The 24,086-nt window shown below is 40.6% G+C and overlaps 2 protein-coding genes across 14 annotated transcripts in view; one reads left to right on the plus strand and one right to left on the minus strand.

Moving 5' to 3' along the window:
• LOC116232900 (sodium channel protein type 2 subunit alpha-like) overlaps positions 1-24,086 on the minus strand; it is a 364,152-nt gene that overhangs the window by 154,704 nt on the left and 185,362 nt on the right. For 9 of the 10 annotated variants that reach the window (XM_090143920.1, XM_090143925.1, XM_090143915.1 and 6 more), the window contains one exon: positions 4,759-4,867. The gene's annotated coding sequence lies outside the window, so the exon portion shown is untranslated. Of the gene's footprint in view, positions 1-4,758; positions 4,868-10,068; positions 10,743-24,086 lie in introns of those variants that run through there. The other variant, XM_090143924.1, reaches the window with a different exon arrangement.
• Positions 11,001-24,086, plus strand: part of B3GALT1 (beta-1,3-galactosyltransferase 1) — a 182,133-nt gene continuing 169,047 nt past the window's right edge. For 3 of the 4 annotated variants that reach the window (XM_090143970.1, XM_090143969.1, XM_031599530.2), the window contains exon 1: positions 11,001-11,368. The gene's annotated coding sequence lies outside the window, so the exon portion shown is untranslated. The remainder of the gene's footprint in view (positions 11,369-24,086) is intronic. The other variant, XR_016468253.1, reaches the window with a different exon arrangement.

Genomic DNA, 24,086 nt, shown 5'->3' on the forward strand with positions numbered 1-24,086 from the left:
ACTGCATCATTATGTAGTACAGAAGACTAGCAGTCTGAGAAATCCATTTTCACTAGGTATTGCCAGCTAGTCAAGATGTCCTACTGCTTTTAGAACACAGCAGGGTTCAAGTATTCTTCTATACTCAAAAGCACCAATTAGAGAGATTAAAGAACCTGATTTAATGTCTTGTTAAGGAGCTTCTGCATTGCTGGATGAGCACTGGTCTTTTATAGGACTTCTAAATTTGAAGTCCCTTTGCAGATACATTAACATAATTGGCACCAAGACTTACTTTGAGTTACTTAAATTGTTTTTATAGATGCAACATATCAATTGATCCTTTTGAAGTCTTTGTAGAGTCAGGGGCACCCTCAAAGCTACAGAGGGACTTAAATAACACTTCTACTTTATCCTGAAGTGGACTACTCCTGGGTGAAAAACTTACTGAAAGCAAAAGCTTGATTACTGCAGAAGGTATACTGCCTTGTCTGCCCTCTGTGAAGCATTTGTCTCCTTCACATATTAATAGGCACACCCACAATAGTGTCGTAAGAGACATAGTGCTCAGTATGGATATTAAAGTCAAACTAGGAATCTGCCTTATTCTAACATAGAACATTTCTTTCAGCATCTCTCCCACAAATAATTATAGCTCAGACCTCACTTTAAAAGTGCAGGATAATTATCAGAATTACTTGTACGAGATTTGGGTCACTTCAGTCAAGTACACCTCCAGCTGTTAGGTATAATTGCAAAAACATTAACTACCCTGGGTACACTCACAACAAACAGGAAAACATCAAGTCAGAAAGAGACAGATAAAAACCTTTGCCGATTTTCATGATTTAGCCCATCCATTAGGAGACATCTAAGATAAATCCTTTGGGTGAACTTTATAGCCTTTCACAAGCAGTATTTCACCTTGTATGTTCATTACATTTGATGATTTTGACATGAAAAGCATTTTTAAATGTTTTAAAGAGAGGAACTGTGCTAAAATGGGATTAGGAAAATAATCAGAGTGACCGTGCTCTCGGGCTTTCTAAAACATTCAATGACAGTTTAACTATGAAAGACCCAAATTTTCAGTGTAATCCTCAAAGAAGAAAATAAGGCAGCTGTGTACTGCTTCGGGGAAACAAGTGAAAAAATCTAAGACTGAATTCTCCATCAGCCTATTTGCTATACATTCTTCCTCTTCCCTCTCAGGGGGAAAGTGACCATAAGAGAGAATAAAATCTTCAAATGTATTGTGGATGTGTACATTGCATTTTTATTAAAAACATACGTGAAAAATCTACAACATTTGCAGCAGGTGAACTTCAAAATCTCATAATCTGTTTAAATAAAAAAGGCTCTTCTAGAAAAACCCCCAAGGAAGATCCACATGATGACAGCTATTTCAAACACACCTTGCCTGCTGGCTTTTGACACCATAAACATCATAATCAGTCGCCACCTAAAATTACTTTTAGACTGATGGAAGAATAATATGATGGATGCTAACAGGAAATAGTGTTCTATCATAGTAGATATGATAGAACAATAGATCTACAAATGAGCCATTCCTCCCCAAACAGAAAACATATATTCAAAACTTGAAGCTTTTTTTCGAGTTACACTTAGTGCAGAAAGGCTGACCAATTTCTTCATGTCCTGATAAAGAAAGTCATCTCTCAACATAAAAGATGCTTGTTTAGCACAAAAAGATGAAATATTAAAAAGCTATGGGTGAATGGAGATGTAGCTGTATCATGAGTGGATGGAAACTGCATAGAAAGTACTTCCATATACTATTTGGTAGACTAGACTATGTCCTTAGTTGTACCAATGCTGCACATACAAAAAAAAAAGTAATAATTAATCTATACAAAGAGGCCTCTTACCACTTAGAATATGCTTCCAGTTTCTCTGTGTGATCATGGATAAAAACTCTGTGTGATATTTGATCAAAAGGTAAAAATAAAAAGCTAGGTATTATTCAGTATATGTAACTGGGCATTATAAATATTTTTTGCACATTGAATATTAAGAGATTTTGGACAACTTTTCATAAAGCAATATTTAGAGTGGAAATAGCATTGCACACCATGCCACACGCTGTTTGCAGTATTTTATCCTTTATTATCCCCTGGAAGCTGTTGCTCTAATTTGTTCGGACAGTGCTCCTGTATTCAGACTGAGTCTGGGTGGCTGTGACTGAGAAAAATATTTTGTCGAACTGGGCATTGGCTTTTATGCACCTGGAGAGAAGGTAACGAAAAGCAGCTTTCACAGGCTCTGGCAGCTATCCTTGCTGGCAGCATGTCATAAAACAGAAAAGTGTGGATTCAGCTTCTTGGGCCAGAGTGTGAAGCTTAAGTCTTTTTCTTTAAAAAAAATATATATATATATATATGTGTGTGTGTGTGTGTGTGTTATACACACATACACGTATGACAGCAATCAAGAATACCTTCATATGCTCTCAGAGGCATGATATGAACACCTGCCAAATAATATGTGGCAATCTATATTTGGAAATAGTAATGTTATAAACTAACACAGTGCAGAGGGCTCCAGTACCTTGACTGTATTTTGTTAAGACAGTATATGAGCACTATAGACAGTGACAAGGCAGCAAAGTGAAAATAAAAAAATACTACAAATAACTTATTTGTAAAAAAAACTGTGTATGAAAACTCAGCTTTAAAAAAATTTACCAAATGGCTTCCAAAAAATTTGGAAAGGATGTGATTAGGTCTCCAGATGCTTGTGTTATGTGATGACATTTCAACACTTCTGCAGCAAATGAGAAAACAAACAATTTTCTTGAACCACATAAAAATTTCATCATCTCCAAGGGACAGAGATCACGCAGCAGTAAAGAACACTGTATCTCTATGCTCAGGCTATTCCCATTTGATAAAGTAAATCGTTATGGCCAACTGCTATAGAGAAAGGGTGCCATCTACATTTGTCAGCACTCTGCTGGGCTCAGAACTGAAGAGAAACATACATTATCCAAAGTGAAGGAGATAATCAACACCATCTCCCAAATACCTAGGATAAATATTCTACAAATCAAAGCACATGTTTAAGTGCACATGGTCACCCTGATCAAAACCCATCAATTTATTCAGTAACCACTGTACAGACTAATCTCAGCCATTTTTTTCTTAGGCAAAATTTGCTATGAGAACAGCACATCAGTCTAGTAAACTTCTATCATGGTACGGAACAGCTGTTTCATTTTAATTCTGAAAACTTTTAAAGTTCAGAACCAAAATATCATGCTTTACAGACAGCTAGACTTTTATTTTTTATATAATTAGACATAATTCCTCACAATTAGTTTCTCAAGTCTTGAAAGAGTAAAAAATACTAGAATTGGCAATAACTGGATAACTATTGTGCAGAACTTGAGAGTGACAGTATAAAGAAATGTATTTTCTGGAATGATTCTTCTTTAACTCACATGAAATGCTCTGGTAGAGCAAAAACCAGTCTGGGGTGACTTTAAGAAATGACAGACTCCTACTTCAGTAATATAATCCTGCTAAATAGATGTTCTATCCAACACAGTCATGCCTTAACTGTAGAGGAAGGTACCATTCCAGTACTAGTTTAGCACACTTTCCAATTAAAAATGTTGTTTTCAATTGCTTGCAATTTTATCTGATGATATCTATTTGGATTGAAGCTTTTCACACATAAGAAATGAGAGACAAACTGATTTCTTTTTAAAGCTCTACCAAAAAAATGCTTCCTCCATTTCTGGGAAGAACATCTGGCAAGATCATGGCATTTTGCCCATGCTAAAAAGTATCTTTCAGCTGAATAAACAGATCGATCTAACGCCTCAGTTTTTATATGGTTCTATTTGGCTATATTTGCAACCTAGCTTTCAATTTCACCATCTCACATCATTTTTTTGAAGTACAGATCATATAGCCAGGAAAATGTTTTTATTAGGACTATTTTCTGAATTAATGTAGCAGCTGGAAGATACATAGAAGACTGCAATCAATAAGGCCCACAGCCATGTTTTTAGTCATTTGATAAAACAAAATATTAAACAACTGTGTAAGGAGCAGGATTCATTCCTTCCATGCTACGAGTAAGGTAAGTTCTGAGAAAAACCTCATGCAATCACAAAATTAAAGACTATCTCAGAAAGCTTTTGACTTCAGGCTCTCTGACTTTCAAACTCAATGTTCTTTTAATGTAATACATGAATACCGTATGTCTGTATGAATATAGATACTCATGTATACATAAGTAGATCCACAAGCAATCAGCAAATTACTTCAACATCAGTTGTGTATATATAGATCTAGTAAGCTCAGTACTGTTAAATTGCTTTATAATTTAATGGCTTCACTGTTGTTCTTTTTCACATTCTTTCTATCCGTATGCTCTTTTTTTTTATTTATTTTTTTTTTATTATTATTATTTTTTTTTTTTTACCATTACTCCACTTGCAGCTCCTCTCTTTGGAGGGCTGAGACCTGAAAAATTTTTCTTACTGATGATAAGTAAAAGCACACATGGTCAAGTATTCCTAAAACAGTTCTCTGTTTCAGGAATCTATAGATTCAAAATCTATATTTTGAATACCCTTTGGCAGCAGTGTCCTCAGCTCCTACCCAAGTAGGCATCTTTGTCTAGATGGATGCCACTACAGAAAAACAACTATGTGTAATTTTCCTTAAGATGCTCTTCAGAGTAAATAGGGGTGACAGAACCAGGCCTATGTGTCATTCATAAAGTTGTAATAGAGATAACAATTCCAACCTTTGCAGCACCTGTCCCTTGTGATGTGAATCCTAACTTCTGGTAGACATCCTTTGAGAAAATGGAATTCCATGTCAAGTCACATCCCTCTGCAGGTCACATCCCCTTGCTGTTAAGAAAATCAGATAACATCTTCATTAGATGATACAGAACCAAACTGCTTAGTCTGTGAATAGCACTTGTCAGATTATCCTGCAAGAGCCTCAGAAACACAAAATTACAAAATTAGCTTAACAACAACAAAAAATAATCACGATTAAACAGAAGCACACTCATTTTTTTCCAGATGGAAATTATGTACATGTTTTTCAGGACAGATGATACACTGTAAAATGAAATATGGGGTGGGAGACAATAAAATCTCTAGAGACAAACATAAAAATCCTTAAATTGATTGGACCAATGTTCATTCTCTGTCCTGATCACTCATGCAAAGCAGAATTGCTTGGATATGAAACCATAATCCACCCGCTATTTTTTCATTAACACAAAAGGCCTGTCTGAAATCAGTGTTCAAGGCAGTCAAAAATAAATATGTATTTATGTATTTATGGAGTCCTTAAATGCTTCTAAGTATATTCATTATGATCTTCATAGTGACATTGCTATGAAGGACACTATATAAATGGAAGCTGTGCTTGCAACTGATCAGTTATGATAAACAAACATCTTGAAGGACTCACCAAGCACACAGAAGTCGCCTTGTTTGTTTGTAAGGGAGAAAAGCTCTCTTCAGATAACTTAATACACAGTAGACATAAATCTAAAAATAATTAAATATTTCTTTGTGCAATGTGAAACTACATCACAGCGCAGTTCTGCTAGAGATAGCCTATGCAAACCAAGTGGGTCAAGGACCTTGTTTCCTTATTTTTCTATATAGTACCTAGCACACAACTGTGACTTATATCACATATCACACACCTATATAAAATAAACAAATTTGTTACCAGCTGAGGCGAACACTGACATTACAATGCATTTAAGAACAAATAATAAAATATTCCTCCCACAGATGTGTAAGTGTTCCATCTATACATCACTTAAATATTCAACAGCTACCAAAAGGGAGGAGAGAAATCATGTTCATCCCTAAAAGATTACTTTATGTTTGATGTAAAAGATTTCCTCTTACAAGATGCCCCTTAGAACTCGCTATAATATTTGCCTTCTAATGCTGCCAAAACTCAGAGGAGAGGACAAAGCAAGACTAAAGAAAATAAGGGATATTTTTTTTTAAATTTCAGTTGTAGTAAGGTGCCAACTCATGAACAGTTCTACAAGCCTAGCCAGGATAAAGCAGAGGATTGTCTGTTGCTTCCTAAATTAAAAAGGTGTTTCCTGCTTTGTGAACCACTGCAAAATCAACGATGCAGACTCAGGTAGGGCTGACGCTAACCCTCTTACCAGCACCCCATACAGTGCTGTGCTTTGCCTCTAAGGCTCACAGTGTTGAGAACACACTGGTTTTTAGGCTACTGCTGAGCACTGCTCCCACATCATATCAGGGCTGCCTCTTCATCCTCCCCACTCTCAGGGCCAGTAGCCTGTGGGCGGGCGAGAGGTTGGAAGGAGCCAATCACATGCCATACCACATAATGTGCTGCTCAGCAGTAAAAGGTAGGGAAAATGAGGAGACAAGGGGACATTGGTGGTTTTTCTCCTCTGAATCAACTGCTACACATATGGAGGCCATGTCTCTCAGGAAGTGGCTGAAGAGTACCTATTGATGAGAGTGTTTTTGCTTTAATTTCATGAGCAGCTTTGCTTATTAAACTGCCTCAATCTCAACCCACAAGCCTGTCCATCTGACTTTCCCCCCCTGTTCTGTTGTGGAAGGTGTGAGGCGAAGGTGTTCTGTGAGCTGGCAGCCAGCCCAGGCCAACCCACCACAGCAGGCAACGTCCGCAGTATTTATTAGATTGTGGTTTTGTCAGCCTAGCCCCACTCAGGAGAAGGTTTTGTGCTTTCTGGTGTTCCTTCTGGACCTCACACCAGCAGAGCAGTTATTGTTTGAAAGTTGGTCTGGGACAGACTCAGCTATTTTTGTGTTCATACAGCTATGTCCTAGCAATCAAAAATGTGACTCACATAGAACGAAATCAGTAGCAGGTAACGATGCAGTTCGTGTACATCTATAGGTAGAGACTTCAGCCAAAAAAAAGAAGAAAGAGAGACAAAGACAGATGACTCAGAGAAGAGACCAGGTGAAGCATGGAAAATCTGAAAACTGGATGTTTAGTATAATCAGTCTGCACTTGGCCATGTAGTTAAAACATAAAACTACGATTCCACTTACTGCTATCTACATTAGAAAACTATCAACCTTTTGTAAGGTGACTATGTCTAAAAATAATATATTTCTTATGTATAAAAAGACAGCAGAGAGACCAAACGTAAAATGCCTGCACAAAACTACAAACAGGTGGAAGCATCTTAATGTTGGCAAGCCCACACCATCTTCTTTAAATGAGGAACCTCCAGGGGTGACAAAGAACTTCTGGATGATGATGATGGAGTAATTCCAAAGTATACAGGTTGTTAATACAAACAATCCTAAAACACGAGGATAAAAGGATATACAGCAACTCTTTTTTAGAGTTGAATATCAGCATAGATCCTAGTGTCTGCCAAGTCTCAAATGCTAGCACCTTGGACACAGCTTGCATCTAATTGGCAGTCTTAAAAGCCAAAACAAAGATTTAAGAGGCATTCTTCATGTCTTATTCTGTCACCTCTGGAGTTTTGATCCAGGACAGAGTGCACCTGTGCTGACTGACAGAGCTGTATGTGTATTTCTTATACTTTTTGTGCTGTGAATAAAAGTAGTTCAGCTCCTATATGTTCTGTCAGGACTTCTCAACACTATACCTTAGATGTGACTGATGGCTAACTTGCAGTTCTGTACACTAAGCCAATCTAAGCAACTGTATTCAGATACACACACCAATAACAAAACAAAACAAAAAACTCAACCAAGCAACAACAAAATTTAGCAATGTACTAATAGCTCTGATAAATTTTCAAAAGCTATTAAGAATAAGGTAAAGCCCTTTAATATATGGCCTCATATTTTAGGAGTGCTACTTTCTCATTCTCACATCTTTTCCGCTTGTAATTATTTGGTGCTTCTGAGCCTCTAACAGCAAATCTACCCCCAACAAGTTCTGTCTCATAAACAGGATATTTGGCTGTTAGATGATTTGTTCTAAACAGCTTTCTGTTTAGAACAAATTCTCTTTAGTGATCTTCAACACTTTTTAAAAATTGTGGTAAGACATATTACAGTTTTCTTGTAGCTAAACTGCAGTTTAGTTCCTGGCAAGTAATGATTTAGTTACCTTACACACTGAACTGAACTGTGTATGTGCTTGGAAAAAGCTGCTATTAAATTTTAGAGGCCACTCTTTTAATGGGAAAATACTGCTCAGACAGAATTTCTGAATTTCTCTTTACAATTTTAGATAAAGTTTTAAATACTACAAATAATGAAAGTTTATGTCCTACTTGCAATGAAAGAGCAGCATGGATTCTGTTGGTGTTTCCTTCTCTGCAGGAGTTACAAAATTGTAACTGTGAATTGCTTTAGTGAGCTCTGCAACATTTGTAAAAATGAACAGTAAGAAAAGCCGGGCAGGTCTTTTTCCAAGCTAAAGTTCTATCTCTCTGACATCAAAAGTGAAGAATCTCCTCCTGCTTCAACGAAGAGTAAAAATTGCCAGAGTTTTTGATACATACTAAATATCATTTTTGACACTTAATTTTCTCAAGACTTGGGGTAGCTCCTGAACTAAAAAAGACAATTTTCCAGAGGAACAACATCTGAGCTATCACACAGTGCACTGTGCCCCACACTTGCAGCAGCTGAGTTCCTTCCAAACAAAAGTGAGTGCATTCACTGTTCACATTAGACACAAGCCCAAATGTATAACTGCAACAAAAAAATGGGAAAACAGTTAAAGAAAGGGAGGAAAAGAAATCTACTACTGTAGTGGATCAGCTTCAACATAATAAAACTTACATTAGAATGTTGCTATGCAAGGAAAGGACGACTGCCAGGTTGCCTGACAGTAGGAGCAGTTCTGAACTCAACATATGAAGGTACCATTCTCTGGTACAAGTGAACAAGGAATTCTGCCCGTAAATAGTAGCTAGTATTAACATTAATAATAAATTCCTTCATTAAGACATAACAAACATTTGCTTATTAACAGATTAATTGCAGAAGTTACTCAATTTTGGAAACAGTTCTGAAATGCATAAAGTACAATGGAAAGCCATGGTGAACTGATAAACTTTCATGCTTCTGTAAGTCAGGCTCTAAGTGCATATGTATTGAGTTTATGAAGCAAGGATTTGGTAGCAGGAAGTTGTGGCAGTGGCCTCTGTGAGTAGAGCCAATCACTGCCCCACCCCACATCAGAGCCAGCTCCAGCTGCTCCAAAAGAGACCCAGTGCTGAGTTGTGAGCAGTGCTGGGTGCACCTCTGGCACAGCAGATTTAAGAAAAGGAAAAAACTGCTGCACAGCAGCAGCTTGGAGAAAGGAGTGAGAAATGAGAGAGAAGCAGCCCTACAGCCACCAGGGTCAGCAGACGAGTACAGGAGGTGCTCCAGGCATGGAGCAGAAGCTCCAAGCAGTCCCGGAGACCTGTAGTGGAGCAGGTTGTCCTCGTGCAGCCCATGGGCACCACACAGAGCAGATCTCCACGTGCAGCCGTGGAGAAGCCCCTCGTGTAGCAGCAGTGGGTGTGGCCTGGAGGTGAGTGCCGCCGGCGGAGAGCCCTCACAGGAGCTGCAGGCCGTGGAGAGGAGCCTGTGGTGGGACGGGAGTGCTGGGGGAGCAGCTTCCTATGGGGTCCTGCGCTGGAGCACTCTGCTCCTGAAGTATTGACCCTGCGGTACGGAGCTGTGCTGGAGCAGCGCTTGGAGAGCTGCAGCCTGTGGGAAGTTCGTGTGGAATAGGTTGGGGAAGGATGGACATCTCACTGCTCTAGTCTGATAGTTATCCGCATTAACTTATATTGAGCTCCCAAGACTGTTTTTTATTCACAATGGTAACTGGTGGCTATCCTCATCACAACCCCTCAGCACTTTTCTATCATGTTTTCTCTCCCTGCTCCTCTGTGGAGGAGGAGTGAGAAAGCAGCTGTTTTGGAGTTCAGCTGCCCATGGTGAAACCACCAGCATGTACCAGCAGGAAAAGCAAGGCCTTTCCCAACAAATGCTGAAACAGAGGATAAAGACCAACAGTACCGAAAAGAATCAGCAGTGAAACACATTTTTCTAAAATGTTTTGAAGTAATATTCACCTTGTTTTTGAGAAAGAGACCGGAACAGAAGGAAGAGATTTCTGGTGTCACGGTCACCCTTCCACTGCTCCTCCGGATCCCCTGGTTGCGGTACTCACTGCAGACTGGGGATGGGTGAGAGAGCAACAACAGTTAAGTGTGAGCATTTGGAGTCCTCAGCCAGGAAGAACGGGATGTTCGTGTCGATGATTTCTTCCTCCGTCGGTGAGATTGCTGTTAGAGCCAAACCAAGTATGCAGAGGTGCAGGTGAAGTTCAGAGACATCAGCGTGACAAACCCTCTGGTCCAAGTCCTGGCAAACGCGGCGCAGACCTCGCAGCACGTCACTAGCAAACCAGCTCCTTACTCAAGGACCGCACGGTCCTAACGGAGCCGGAGCCGTACCCGACCCGAGCCAACGTTCGCCGCGGACGGCGGTACCTCCGAGCACTTCACGCCCGCCGTTTGCTGCAGAGGCAGCGAAGCACACAACGGTCCCTCACAGAGCACGCGGAGCGCGGGGCGGGGCGGGCGGCACGGGCTCAGCGCGCGGCGAGGCGGACCCGGCGCGCGGCAGCGGCCGTTGTGGACTCGGCCGCGGTGCCCTCTGAGGACGGCGGCACTCCGCGGCGCGGGGATGTGCCGCGGGGCGCAGCTCCAGCCTGCACGGGTTCCGCCGGGAAAATAAATAAATATTTTTTCTTTTTTTTCTTTTTTTTTTTTTCCCCTGAACAAAGCGCCCTAGTGTGAAGTTCGGTGTTGCTGCGAGCGCCCGGGAGCGACAACGCGCCCCGCGCGACAGGACAGTCCTCAGCCTCCCTCCGGTGCTCCTGGGGAAGTGGCCCCAGCGCGCACGTTCCCGCTGCCGGCAGCCACCGCCTCGGCTGCGGTGCATCCCGGGGAGGCCGAGGCCCTGTCCCAGCCTCAGCCCCGCTGGGCCCGGCCCGGCCCGGCCCGGCCCGACCGAGCCGCACCGCCGCGCTCTGCGGGCCCGACCCGGCCCCTCACACCCCCGGCGACCCCCGCCGCCCGCCTCGGCTGCCCCCTCCCGGAAACAGCGCCGCCGGAGGGGCGCGCTCCGATTGGCCGTTACCCGTGACACGCTCCCGCCTCCTCGGCGCGGCGCGGGCGTCGATTGGCCGGCGGCGCTGTCAGTCGGAAAGGGCGAGTCCCCCCGCTGCCCGGGCTGCGCTCTCGTGGGGCGGGCGCTGCTGCCGGGCGTCGCGGCGGCTGGTGCTGGTGCGGCTGCGGGCGGAGCAGGGATGCCGGCCGCGGGGCGGCGGGCGGCACTCCGGCGCGGAGCTGAGGGCGAACGCGGCCGGTAAGCTCCGGCCGCGGGGAGGGAGGGCGGACGCCTGTCTCTTACGCGAGTCCGTTCCGCCTGGCGCCGGAGGGGCCGGCGGCAGCGTGCCGGCACGGGCGGAGCGGCGGGCGGCGGGCGGCGGGATGCCCGGGGCGGACCCCTCGCGGTGCCCTTCGGCCGTGCCCGCGTCCCGGCGCCCGGGCGGGACCGGCGGCGCGGCGGGAACTTCGGAGCGGCGGGTGTCGCGGCGAGGCGGCGATGCTCGCCCGGCGGTCGTTGGAGCGCGGCGCGGAGCTGTCATCGCCGCTTCGTCGCCGCCTCGGGAGGGCTGGGGGCGCCGCGGGGGCTGCGGAGACGGCCCCGGGGGTGCCGCCCCGCCGGCGGGGCGCGGCGGCGAAGGACCTGGGCCCCGCGGCGCTGCCCCGCGGCTGATTGCGGTCGTGGAGGGAAGCCTTCGCGAACCGGGCGCCGCACCTGAGCGCCGCGGGCTCGGCCGCTCGGCGGGGCCGGGAGGCGGGCACGGCTGCACGCTGCGCCCTGAAGTTGGCGAAGCGGGGAGGGAAAAGTTAAAGGAGGTGAACCATCACCTTGGTGGTGGTGGGCGGTACGTGACCGCTGGCTGTGAAGGCGGAGGGGTTCCGAAGACGAAGTCCCGTTGTCCATGCACGCTCTTTCTCATTGTTCTTCAGCCTCCTTTACTCCTAGTGATGGGAGGTGGTGCCGGAGGGCTTTGGAGAATTGCCAGATCTCGCAGATCGGGAGGAAAAGAAAAAGCCTTTAGATGCCCATTACGGTCGTTAACGTAAACATTCAGAATCTTGATTGTATCGCGCTGTAAGGAATTGTGAGGGTGCTGCCAAACTATGCGATGATGGACCCGATCCATCCGTCATGGAAGTAGAGAGGTTTTGACATCGATTCAGTAGTAAGCAGCATCCAAAATTAACAGTTGAAGAGACAGCAGCTTCTGCTATATCTTGGCTATTTTGCGTAGGCTTTTTAAGCAATACGAAACGCTTTCATGTCTTTAGGAAACACTAAGAGCATTTAATTCCAACTCTTGATTCTTTTGTAGCTGTAAGCCTCCTTCCCTGCTTTCTAGGAGCGTATTGATTTGGTTCTCACCTTGTTGATCCATAGTGTTCTGCATCCTTAATTCAGTTCTGAGGGGCATTCTGTCACGTGATGCACAACGTGCTGTCAGAAATTTACAAAATCATGCGATGGGTGGCACGCATGGATAAATAACCAGAGTAACCAGAGTAACCAGTGGGAGCCCTATGGTTGCTTTGGAGAGCTGAAGCCTTGATTTACAGCTGCGTGGGAAGTACTAGAAAACAATTAGAGGTGTTGAATTTATAACTGATGCAGGTTAATGCTCTTCTCTTCCTGCATACTTATCCAATAAATATCTTTATTGACAGAACAGAAATGGCTAATGAAATTTCAGTTTCCTGTGTGTCACCAGTTCTGGACAGATCCAGCAAAATGTCATATTGGCAAACCAGTTTTTCAGAAATACGGTTTAGTTACGTGAATCGATGTCCTTCGAGTGCTTCAGGTTAATTTAGATGCCTAGGGCAGAGAGTGATCCTGATCCAAGTGGCCATGACGCAGTGTCTGAGATGCACTCGGCTGTGCCAGGCTGCCTCATACCTCACCTGTGTTTTCCTTGCATGCCTTCTTTGGGAAGTAAAAGGCAAATTTGATAGTGAAGATAAGCGGAATTCTTGCACGACTACAGGCTGAAAATACCAACTTTCTTTTCTCATTCCCTTATGGGTAATATACAAAATCTAGAAATCTAGTCTCTGAATGGGTGATCAGTAGAAGCACCATCACACGAGCAGTCTCTATTTGTGATACTCATTTCACTGAGATTGTTCCCGGGAGGATTATGCAAGCAGGAGAATGTTTGCCACTGAATTAGCTACACAGCCTTTTTCTGAACTATTTTCTTCATCATAGTTCTTCTGACCTTTTCGAGAAGATGAAAACATTTCAATCGTATAATTTTCAGAAGGGTGCTTGATTCACTGTTGATTTCTCTTCTTCTTTGACTGTTAATAAATGATGAAGGTTTTCTGGAGCATTTTATTAATTATTTACTTGTTGAAACCATTAATCAGCTATGGACTTACTGATAGTCATCGCTGTTGTCACTGCGTGGTGCACATACCTAGCTAAAGCTAAAGGAGAACACATGAGTTGCAGAGACCATTAGACTGCTCTTTGTAGTTTCATGAACACAGGGTATAGAACATAATGAGTCCATCTGTATGGTTTACAATTAGAAGGACAAACAAATAAATAAAGTTAGATTGTAGATTGTAGATTTGTAGCAATAATTTTTTACAGGCAGTATTTCCATATGCATTGTAATAAGAAATCTGGAACTGAAGCAGTTGGATAATCCTGTCACATCTGCAAGATTCGAAAAGGAACATTTCAGTTTCCCCGTGTGTAGGCATGGGAAAGCACTGCCTATTCAGTTGTGTAAATAAGGATGGATATGAAAATATTAGTAATGTAATTTACCAAGAGTAGTAGGCAAATTATTTTGATGCAGCTAAGTGAAACAAGTGGCGTGTGTTTTCAGAAATACATATTTACATTTTGTTGAACTACTGAAGAGTTGCAGAAAGATCATAGAAAAGATGAATGAATGACGCATCTCCTTCGAGTTGTATTAGACCACACAAATGGAACACTGATCTTTTCGGAAAAGCTAATGCTGTTTTTGAACTGCAGTTAAAAAACTGACTTGCAGCCACACATACAGTATCCAGCAAATGCAGTGACTGCATACAGTGATGTATGGAAGCTCTGCAGAATTCAAGATAAGCAAAGCATAAAATGCCTCTGCGTCCAAGTGTTCCCTTTGTCACTTACTGGCTTCAGATGTTTCCAAATGCTGATAGTATCTGCTGCTGCCCAGTGCCGCCATAGGAGTATGTGAGAGCCCACAACTGCTCTTTTTCAGCTCCTATGTAGTCGATGAACACTGTCTAATGAAGTTAACAAAGGGTGCTCCTAAACAGGATGTGGGAATTCAGCTGGTAGGGCTGAGGACATAGATTTTCAGCAGAGAAACAGGGCAAAAGTGGAGATGGGCAGTCCTGTGACTGACTGATGCTCAGTCAGGCAGGAGCAAATTTCAGCAGAGCTGTGCAGACTGCAGATGTGTTGGTGGCTGAGATCAGCTTTCTAGAGTTCATCCAGGAGGAAGAAGATACGTGCAGTCTCAAAGCCTTGGGCCTGCATGTGGGTGGTATGAAGATGGAGGGGTATCAAGGTGTGATAATGAGTGATATGTCTCATTTGCAAGCGCTCGTATTGCTACGTAAAATGTACAATTGCTAGACATTTTGCACATGTAATGGGAGTGGATGCTATTTTTTAGTGCTTCTGCATTAAAAATTTTTGTAGCTCTCAATATGACCTGCCAACTATTGGGAGTAATCCAAATACCTGTATCTGTAATAGTTACTAATGCATGTCTGAACATACAATTTAATGCATAACGTATGTATTTCTTAAATATATGTAGTGATGCATGAAGTATACACTCTGTCCTTCCAGTTAACAACAAATAACCAAATACTGGAGAGGGAGCTAATGGGAAGGATGAAGGATACATTATACAACTGAAATCACGTGAGGATTCTGTTGAGCTGTATTTATTTACTTCTGTGGAGCGTTGCAAGTATACCTTCTCCTTTTGCATAAGATGTTCTATATTAACAGTGGTCTCAAAATACTTCAGTTATAATGTGCCTCTGATTTCATGTAGAAAATAAGAGGTTGGAAAATACCCTATAGGTACTGTCTGCCACCCTAATTTTTTTAAGACTTCCATCTGAATACCAGTCAATTTTAACTCTTATTACCTTTTGATATTTGCTGTAGTAGAAATGTGAATGACTTATGTGCCTAACCTTGCCTCCCTTTGAGCTGCTCTGCAGATCTGCTGCTGGAGGAGCTGATGTTTGTTTCTTTTGTCCCTCAGCAGGTGGCTACATTTTCATTGAAATAGCTGATCCTGCTGTGGAACAACATCTGTGGCTTTATGGGAGTGACACTGACTGAAATAATTCAAATATTTCCTCCTCAGTCTGACCCTTATTTTTACATAAAGATATTATTTATTGCTTAATGTGAGATATGATATATTAGAACATATGCTGAAGGTCTTCTTCTGTAACTTAGATCTGGCCCATATTTTTCATAGCTGATAAGAAGCAAGAGGGTAGTCTTTGTGTGTATGTGTGTATATGTTCTATCAAAGCTTGAAGAAGGTGTAAAAAGAAAGATAAAAGGACAGAAGGAAAATTCTATTGGGTCAGACCAGTGGGCTGTCAAACTCAAGGTTCTGCCTCCAGCAATGACACTGAGATGCTATTTAGGAACCATACACAAAGCTAGTCACTTCATGTGTTCTGTTCCCTTGTACATTCCCAGCATACTTCTTGAATTAGGGATGGTAATGCTTATTGCTTTTAGGGCCTATTTACAAACTTGCAATCCAAGAATTTGCCTGATTTTTCAAACCTGTTAATGCTTACTGCTTTTACAACATTTGTTGGCAAGTTTCAGAAATTTACTACTAACTTTGTAAAGAAGCTCCTTAATCTCTTGTAAACCCATCTCTTGTTTTGTCAGATGTCCCTGAGTACTCTAGTACTGGAGGATTTAGCAAGCAGAAGTTTTATTTTCTTCACTTCTCTCATGGCTTGATTGATCAAATCTTACTTCAGCCTTATCTCCAACTGAACAGCCTCTTTAGTTTCTTTTTCTAAGGCAGGCACTCATCCTTTTGCTGTCTTATTTGCCTTCCTTTAACTTCTGATCTGTCCACAGACCAGAACTTCATACAGTCTTTGAGATGTAGGTGGGCTAAGTTTGCACAGATGTCTTCAGTCCTGTTATTAGTTCCTTTTGTGATGATATATTAGCCCAGCATTTTATGATTTTTTTTTTTTCTGGTTGCTGTTGCACATAAAACTGGTAATTCTGGGGATAAGTCAATTATGATTCCTAGATTTCTTTTCTGAGTCATTAGTCAGCATCATGAATACATGAATAGGATTATTTTTCATTGTACATATTAGCTTACATTTATCTAAACTGAAGCTGATGTATCATCTTTTTATCTACTGAGGTTGTCTACTGTTTTGAGAGGTACTTCTGGATTTTTTTGCCTATAGCATGGCATTAGTTCTGTACTCTAAGGCAACTTCTTGTCTTTGTCATATTTTTTCCAATAGTATCATTTCTTAAGAGTGTTTTTATTTTTCTCACATATACATCTGATGGCTGAGAGGAATAAAAGTGTTACAACAAATCAGCCATGATGTTTGAAGATCTTAAAAACTAGCTTGTACAGAAGTGAAGCTTTGCTTTTTGGATCTGTTTTCTTTGTTTGTTTGTTTGCATTTGTTTCATTTGGTTTGGTTTGGTTGCAATGTGTTTTTTGTTTGCTTGTTTGTTTTGAACATCAGCAAACTTGAGCTCAGCAGAATAACAGGTTAAGGCTGTCAGGAAAAAAAAAAGGTAAAAAGAAAGAAAATTCTGAAAGGTGCCATTCATAGCATGTAATCCAGCGGCTCTGAATGGTTTTATTCACACTGATTGTTGTTAAAATTATATTTAATTAAAACCAAAGAAAGTTTAAAAACTATCAGAGAGCAAAGTGATGTTAACTTAAAGAACTTACTAAGCATCTCTATGGATTCACTACAGAATGGTCTTAACTCCACTACTGTCTAATTAATTACCTTCCATTTGTGTGCCACATTTCATAGTAATATACAAAATTATAAGCAATGCTTCCCTTCCTCCCCTTCCCTCCTCCCCCCAAGACCACCTACACCCTTCCCAGTTTTATTAGAGGTCAGGCTGGAAGCCCACCATGTAGAAAAGATCTCTTCATATTCCTTGTTCAAATACAGGCTTCTCATTTGATATTCAGAGCATGACACTTAGAAGAGCTGCTGCATTGCAAACAGAATTGAGAGTGAGGTTTAAAGAAACATTAGAAAGATATTATTAGTGTGCTGCACTATTGCTTGGTATTACTTAGCAATAAAACTGATTTCACAGGAGTGACTCCAACTGCTATCTGAAATCCTGTTGTCCCCTTCTCCCACCTAGGTAACCCCATTCCTCTGCTGTGCCAGCCCTTACCCTTTGCAGAACCATTTCAGTTTATTAATCAGGCAGAACACAGCTCCTCCCAACAAACCCCATGGTTTAAAAAATAGAACAGAAAACCACTTTCTGCTGGCTTCAATGTGCTTCATGGCAAATCTTATAAAGGAGGAAGAAAGGAGGGAATAGTATGATGAGGTAAATGGAAAAAGAGAGCAAGGTGGTTGACAGGCAGCTGTTAAATTGGCTTATGAATTTGTCAGATCACAGCCTGAAGTGCTGTTCTCTTCCTTGACTTACTATTGTTAGAGTACTTGGCAGAAGCATAGGAGTATTTTAATATTCAACCTATTGCTTTGTTAATTAAAATATTTAGCTTAAGGAATTATATTTTACATCCTTTAAAGGCCCCAGCTGTTCTCCTATCCGTTGATGAGGTCATCTGCTGTGCAAATCTGGCTCTCTAGATTGTGCTACCAGCTGTAGTTATTTTCAGCAATGGAATTCTTCTTTCATTTTGTTTTCCACCATAACACATTTCACCAAAATAGACAAAATAGAAAGTAGAATGTTCTATTCAAGAATTTTATATATATGTATTCAAGTATTTTATATATATACCTTCCAAACAAACCCCTTACTAAATTCAAATAGTAGAAATATATATATATAAATATATATACACATACATATTTCTACTATTTGAATTTAGTAAGGGGTGGTCCAAAGCCAGCTTCCTGAGCTATTTATTGACTCCTGTTTGGCAGAATCTCTAGCAACCAAGATAAGGCAGTGGTTTGCCACAGAAAAGGGCTTTGGTGTATCACTTTTGTGTGGTATACCCAAAACTCTCCTAGTGGTACTTTATTACAAAAAGAGTGATCCTGGATCTGTGTACAGTAGCTGCAAAGTCATGGTCAGCTTCGTATTAGCTGATACTGCTCAAGAATGATATGCAATGAGTTCAGGATAGTCTGCAAAAATGTCATCAGCAGGTATAAACACTCATTAGCATACAGTCTGCTCCTTGGTTGGTTGTGGGTTTTTTTTGAGTCCTAACTGTAATGTAGTGGTAATTGATGAATCTGCTCTGAGTACATTTAGAAGCATACTGATAGAGCAGTGCCACTTACACTGCTTATCTGCCTTAGGCAGACTATCATCATAAAGTGGAACTTGCCTTCCACTGGTTAATTATGACGGTATCTTCTTGCGTTAAGATGTATGCAATCATTCATCTAATGTTTTTCTAAGATACATCCCTAGAAAAAGTCAGCTTTCATGTTACTAGGCTGGTTCATGTAAAGAAAGCCACTTAGATGCCCACATATTATATTAATAAAATAAAGTCTGGGGAAGCATTGATTGGTTAATGTGGCTCACCTGAAGTCACCCGGAAATCATTTTTAGAACTCAAGGAAAAGAACATTTATTGATATCCCAGTAAAAGTAAGAAACATACAGGTGATAATTGAACTTGCCTTTCCTAAAGCACGTCCCTCTTCTCTGTTTAGCCATTCAGCCAAGTTACTGCATGCTTTCATTTCACTACTAGATAGTGGTGGTTTGAAGTGCTTGTCCTGTAGTGAGACAGGACATCAGCAAAGACGTACGTTATATCTGAGGATGTCCTGTATATTTGGTACAGCTGGCAGTGAAATGAAGGCTCAGACCTGTTGCCTTCTGCCATGCAGTAATGAAAATTCAGGAGATGTTCTCTATGAAGCAAAGCACTAATATCTCATGTATAACCAATATGGAAGTGATTAAATGGCTTTACAGGGAAAAGTTGGTGAGCCAGTAGTACAGACCATTACAAGCTAATACTGCCTCTATCTGAGGATGTATTGTTTTGTGGTAATGAAATATTTTAATAACCTCAACCTCCTCTAGAGAAGAACCTCAGCTGTGTCTCTCTGGAGTTATTCTTCAGACGGGATTATTATTCTGCATAAATAACTTATGCAAAAAGCAGTTACAATAAACAGAGCCATAAGAGTGGAATGACCATATTCAGAGTTAACAAATGCATAAAAAGTGAACTGGTACACAAGTTAGTAGATAGAAATTATAAAAGAAAATAAGAAGAAAAAAACAGGTTTAAAGATTGTTGATTGCTAGACAGGCTTCATATTGAAGTCTCTATCCAAAGTCTACAGGACTTACTAATATAGTCTTTAAGATCTCAGTTAATTTCAGTTGGCCAAGTTCTCTATCCTCTCCCATGAAAGTGCAACCTAAGAATTAACTGGCTTTCAGTCAATCGTTTTCAGGATTTCAGTAGTTCACACATCTTCAGTGCATTTAACAGCTTTCTCTTGAACACAGCCTTGCAAAGAGTTATAGCTTCCTTTTCCCCAAGCACTATGATCTGTAGGTTCATCAGGATACTTACTGTCTACTATTTCATGTTTGTTTTGTCTTTGTTTATGAGGACTTAGCTTCTATAGAATGATTTTATTGTCAGGAAGATGTCACTCAGTATTTCTACTATATTCTGGAAATGCTAAGAGAAAATAATGAAAACTTTTTTGTGAGTTTGGGCTAGAAATTCAAGTTGCCAATGTAGCTAATCTTGAAATGTAGATTTAATGTAAGATTAAATGGTTTAGAGAAGCTTTGAAGTGTCAGAGAAAAGGGAATTTTATATTTAGTTTTAGCTCATTCGGCCAGGTTTTTCTTAAAACAGTGCCTTCCAAACAAAACGGCAATAGTCACTTCTCCAAAAGTGTTCAAGAATGTTCTTCTGTATTAATGAGAGTTTTGGATGTATATCCAATAGACAGTTTAATTTGATACTTGTGACAGTAAAGCAGAGACGTGATAGCAAATGTTACATTAATTAATTAATGTTTTTCTCAACCTATGTTAAAATTTTTATGCCTCTGTATAAGGGGTAAAACTCACAGCATTTTCTCCATATTTAATTTTTTCTTCTCTACTGTACTTGGCTTTTTGAAGAGTTGAACCTTCTTCCTTTTCCAGGCTAGTTTTTTTTTCCTTTTCTTTAACAAAATGTATTCAAATTATCATTTTTAGAAAAAAAGGCAAATAAAAAATGACATGTTTGTTTTTACAAGGATGGTTTGAAGGCAAAGCATTCCTAGGAAGCAGGTGTGTACATCAGTATATTTACTTAATTGTTTTTTATGCCAGTGAAATATTTTTCACTCTTTCCTCTTCTGATTAACCTGGATATTTATACATGGGAGGACATGTCATATGCATATAGTGCCTTTATCCTGTCAAATATAAAATTTTTTCATCATTTCTGGGCTAAGTTTAATCCAGTTGTTTCTTGTGAGGAAATTCTGAACTCTCCTATGGAGCCTGAACAGAGCTGTACAAAAATGCGTTACCTAGAATTTTGGTGCCTGTTATGAGTTTAAAAGGAAATGCTTTTTCTTCTCTTCTTGCTAGATCATGCCTTGTGTATTGGTATGACGATTGTTCTACATACAGAAGAATCATGACCTTACAGACCTAAAAGACACAAAGCTCACAGGAAAGGCAACAGCAGCTTTGTTCATGAAATGAGAATTTAACTGAACTGAAAGCTGTGCTACTACTGATAAAACTTTGCATCAAGCTCACACTTACAGTACCGTAGCAGCTACACCAGCTACAATGAACTCTCTCATAGACTGCAGTGTGAACTCTTAGGTCTTTACTCAGTACAGAGGTGCTGAATACCTGGAAATGCTTTTGTGTGTGTGCCTGATGGGTACCAAGTGACACTGAAGATGATTGCTTTGGTTCAGGAATTTGGCATGTTGCTTAGCAGTAATTTAGCTAAGATGTATATCAGTGGCAATGACATGACATAGAAAACATGTCTGCTTCACAGAGTCAGTTGTCACTGGGATTACAGTGTTAAAACTTGGCCTAAGCTTGTATGTGAATTTTATTTGCGCTTATTTCAAGGTCAGTTTCCCAAAAGGGTTGCAAGGAAGATACTTAAAGTGTAGTCACATGCAACTCATCCTATACTTTTTTTTTTATCAAAGAGGCTATCGATCAACATATGTGTTGTTTGTTGTCCTTTCCTGATCTACTGAAAGGATAGATTGCATTCCCTCTAGAGCTCTATAACAGTTGTAAAGATGGATAGAATTTCCTAAAGGGAGAGGGTAAGTCTTCTCTGCTTTTGCTGTTTCAATTGCTATTGTCTGTGGCTAACAGGTGCTGGTTTCTCTTCTGTCCCAGAATTGGTCTCTGTGACCATCAACAAGGCTGCATGCCAGTGGAAGATGATGTAGATCCTAAATTTTGTTAAGCCTTTACAGGACTTCCCCTCTGAACTGATGAAGCTGTGTGCGTGCGCTTATTTTTAGACCCTTTGCAACGGAACCACATATGTTTCACAGCATGACAGGAGGGATACAGGACTGCTGCTTAGGAGTAACAAGCAGTTTTGAAAAGGCTATATGCCTTTTTACACAACAGTGTTGCAGAAGATGGTTTTGAAGGTTTGCAGTAGAGTTTTTCAGTTGAATTTGGTAGTGGTGACAGGTTTGACATCTGTAAAACATGAACTCATCCTTTTATCCACAAAACAAACAGCACAAACAGCAGCAACTTAAATCTCCTCTATGCCAATGCATTCCATTTATTTTATTACTTAGTGTGAATACTTGTTGAGCAAACTTATGCACATGCTTTATTTTTTGCTTAGTTATTGTCTTCATTTAAAGTAATCGCATGATTTTATGTGTGCATAGGTACGATTTTTTTTAGGATTGTTTTTTTTGAATGCCAATAACTGTGACAATAGCAGTGCTTTCCATTTTTGATGTGGATGAAATGTACTCATTTAAATGAACACGGCTGCACTGAAAATCTACTCTATGGGTGAAGATACCCAAATGACCCCTGCACTTAGAAGCAAGACAGTCACCATCACCTGGTATGTTTGCTGCCCAACCAAGAAGATACCACTGTGTCTGAAGAATGTAACACTTGAGTCATCTATTTTTTTCATTAAACCCAGAGTCAATCCTGTCTCTTTTAATGATCTGGCCATTTTTATGTTGAAGTAGAAGACAGCATTTCTGGTGGCCTGACTGCCTGTAATATCTTGCTCAAAATTTCTTCAGTGTCCATAGCTTCCACGTATGCCAGTATTACATAGAGACAGCAAGAGAGAAAGTGCATTATTTTGGACAAAATAGTTTCTCTAATATTCCTTAAAATATTTGTTGGTTCAGAAGAAAAAAAAAAAATGAATGGAACTGCAATAAAGAATATTTGCCTGTATTAATTCTAGTTGGTTTTACAACATTCTGCTGGATGAAAAGTCAGAAATTCACTTTACATATCATTAAAAGAAGACACTGTGATTTGATAGGGTATCTTCATGTGGAGTCCAGATTAAATTATTTGTTCTAGTGTTCACTAATGTCATTCAAGTCCCATGTTGTGTAAGCACACAGAAGTTGGTACTGTAAGCACAACAATTGATAATATACAGCCCTTTATACGTATATAGCATCTTTCAACTAGGGACTTCTTTTTTCTCTCTGAAAGCAGCTTTTTTTAAAAAGCTGGAAACTAGTGCAGTTCTAAACAAATATAAAATGGGTTTGTAATTTTTACTCCTTGAATATCTACTGCTTAATAGATTTCTGCTGTAGCATTAACTTGGTATAATTTTGCTTGGCAAGAAAATAATTTTCTTTTAAAACTTGAGGGTTGTCTCAAAAAATTGTTACACATGTTGTATATTTTATATATATTTACAGTGTTATTATTACACCTAAGGCAAATTCAAAACAAATTCACTCAAAACAAACACAAAATGTTAATCGCTGCAGATGTGCATGTTTGGTCTACTTATCATCAGTAAGAAAGCTGATAATGGAAGGTTAAGGAAAAAAGGATGACTTGACACGGTGTTGCAGAGAACCAGTCTCTCTATCACACGTCCTTCATTTTTGAAATGTTGTGGGATTCAACCACTAGGAAATATGCTTTGAATAACGTATGACTAGTGCTAGCTATTCTTGTCTGCAGTGACTACCACTACATTAAGTATAGTATTTCAATAAAGAGAGTAATAAAGTCATGGTACTTACTCTAAACTAATCCATTCTATGATTCTATAATTATAACCAACCGTTAAGCTAGATCCATAGTCCAGAAATGCCTATTTTGAAGCCAGATAGTCCAGCTTGAAACTAACTGCGTCCTTTGGCTCAGTGTTTCCTTCTCAGCAGTTCCCTCATAACTCTTCTGGTAACAGTTCTTGTTCATTGTTTGTCCCCTATTTAGTGGTACGAGAATACTGAACTAGATGACCTCAGCACAAATAACATCCACCTTGTAGGCTTGCCTGTGGGTGGGGAGGTTTTCGGCTGCTGCCACCCCCTCTGCCTTGACAGAAGTCTCAAATTGCTTAAACTTTGATGCAGTTTAGTGGGAGGTTATTTTCATGTTTGAAAGTTAGCTGCTATTACTCAGTTATTTCTATTAATATATTTTCTGGTATGCTAAATGAATGCAAAACTTGAAATAGCCACATCTTTCTATTTGCTAGATGTGATGCAAGCATGAGGCTAGTATTTTTAAACAAGGAGTAGTAATCTCT

The sequence above is a fragment of the Phasianus colchicus genome, chromosome 7, assembly GCF_987193195.1.
Source record: "Phasianus colchicus chromosome 7, bPhaCol1.hap1.1, whole genome shotgun sequence".
Classification (NCBI taxonomy): Eukaryota; Metazoa; Chordata; class Aves; order Galliformes; family Phasianidae; genus Phasianus; species Phasianus colchicus.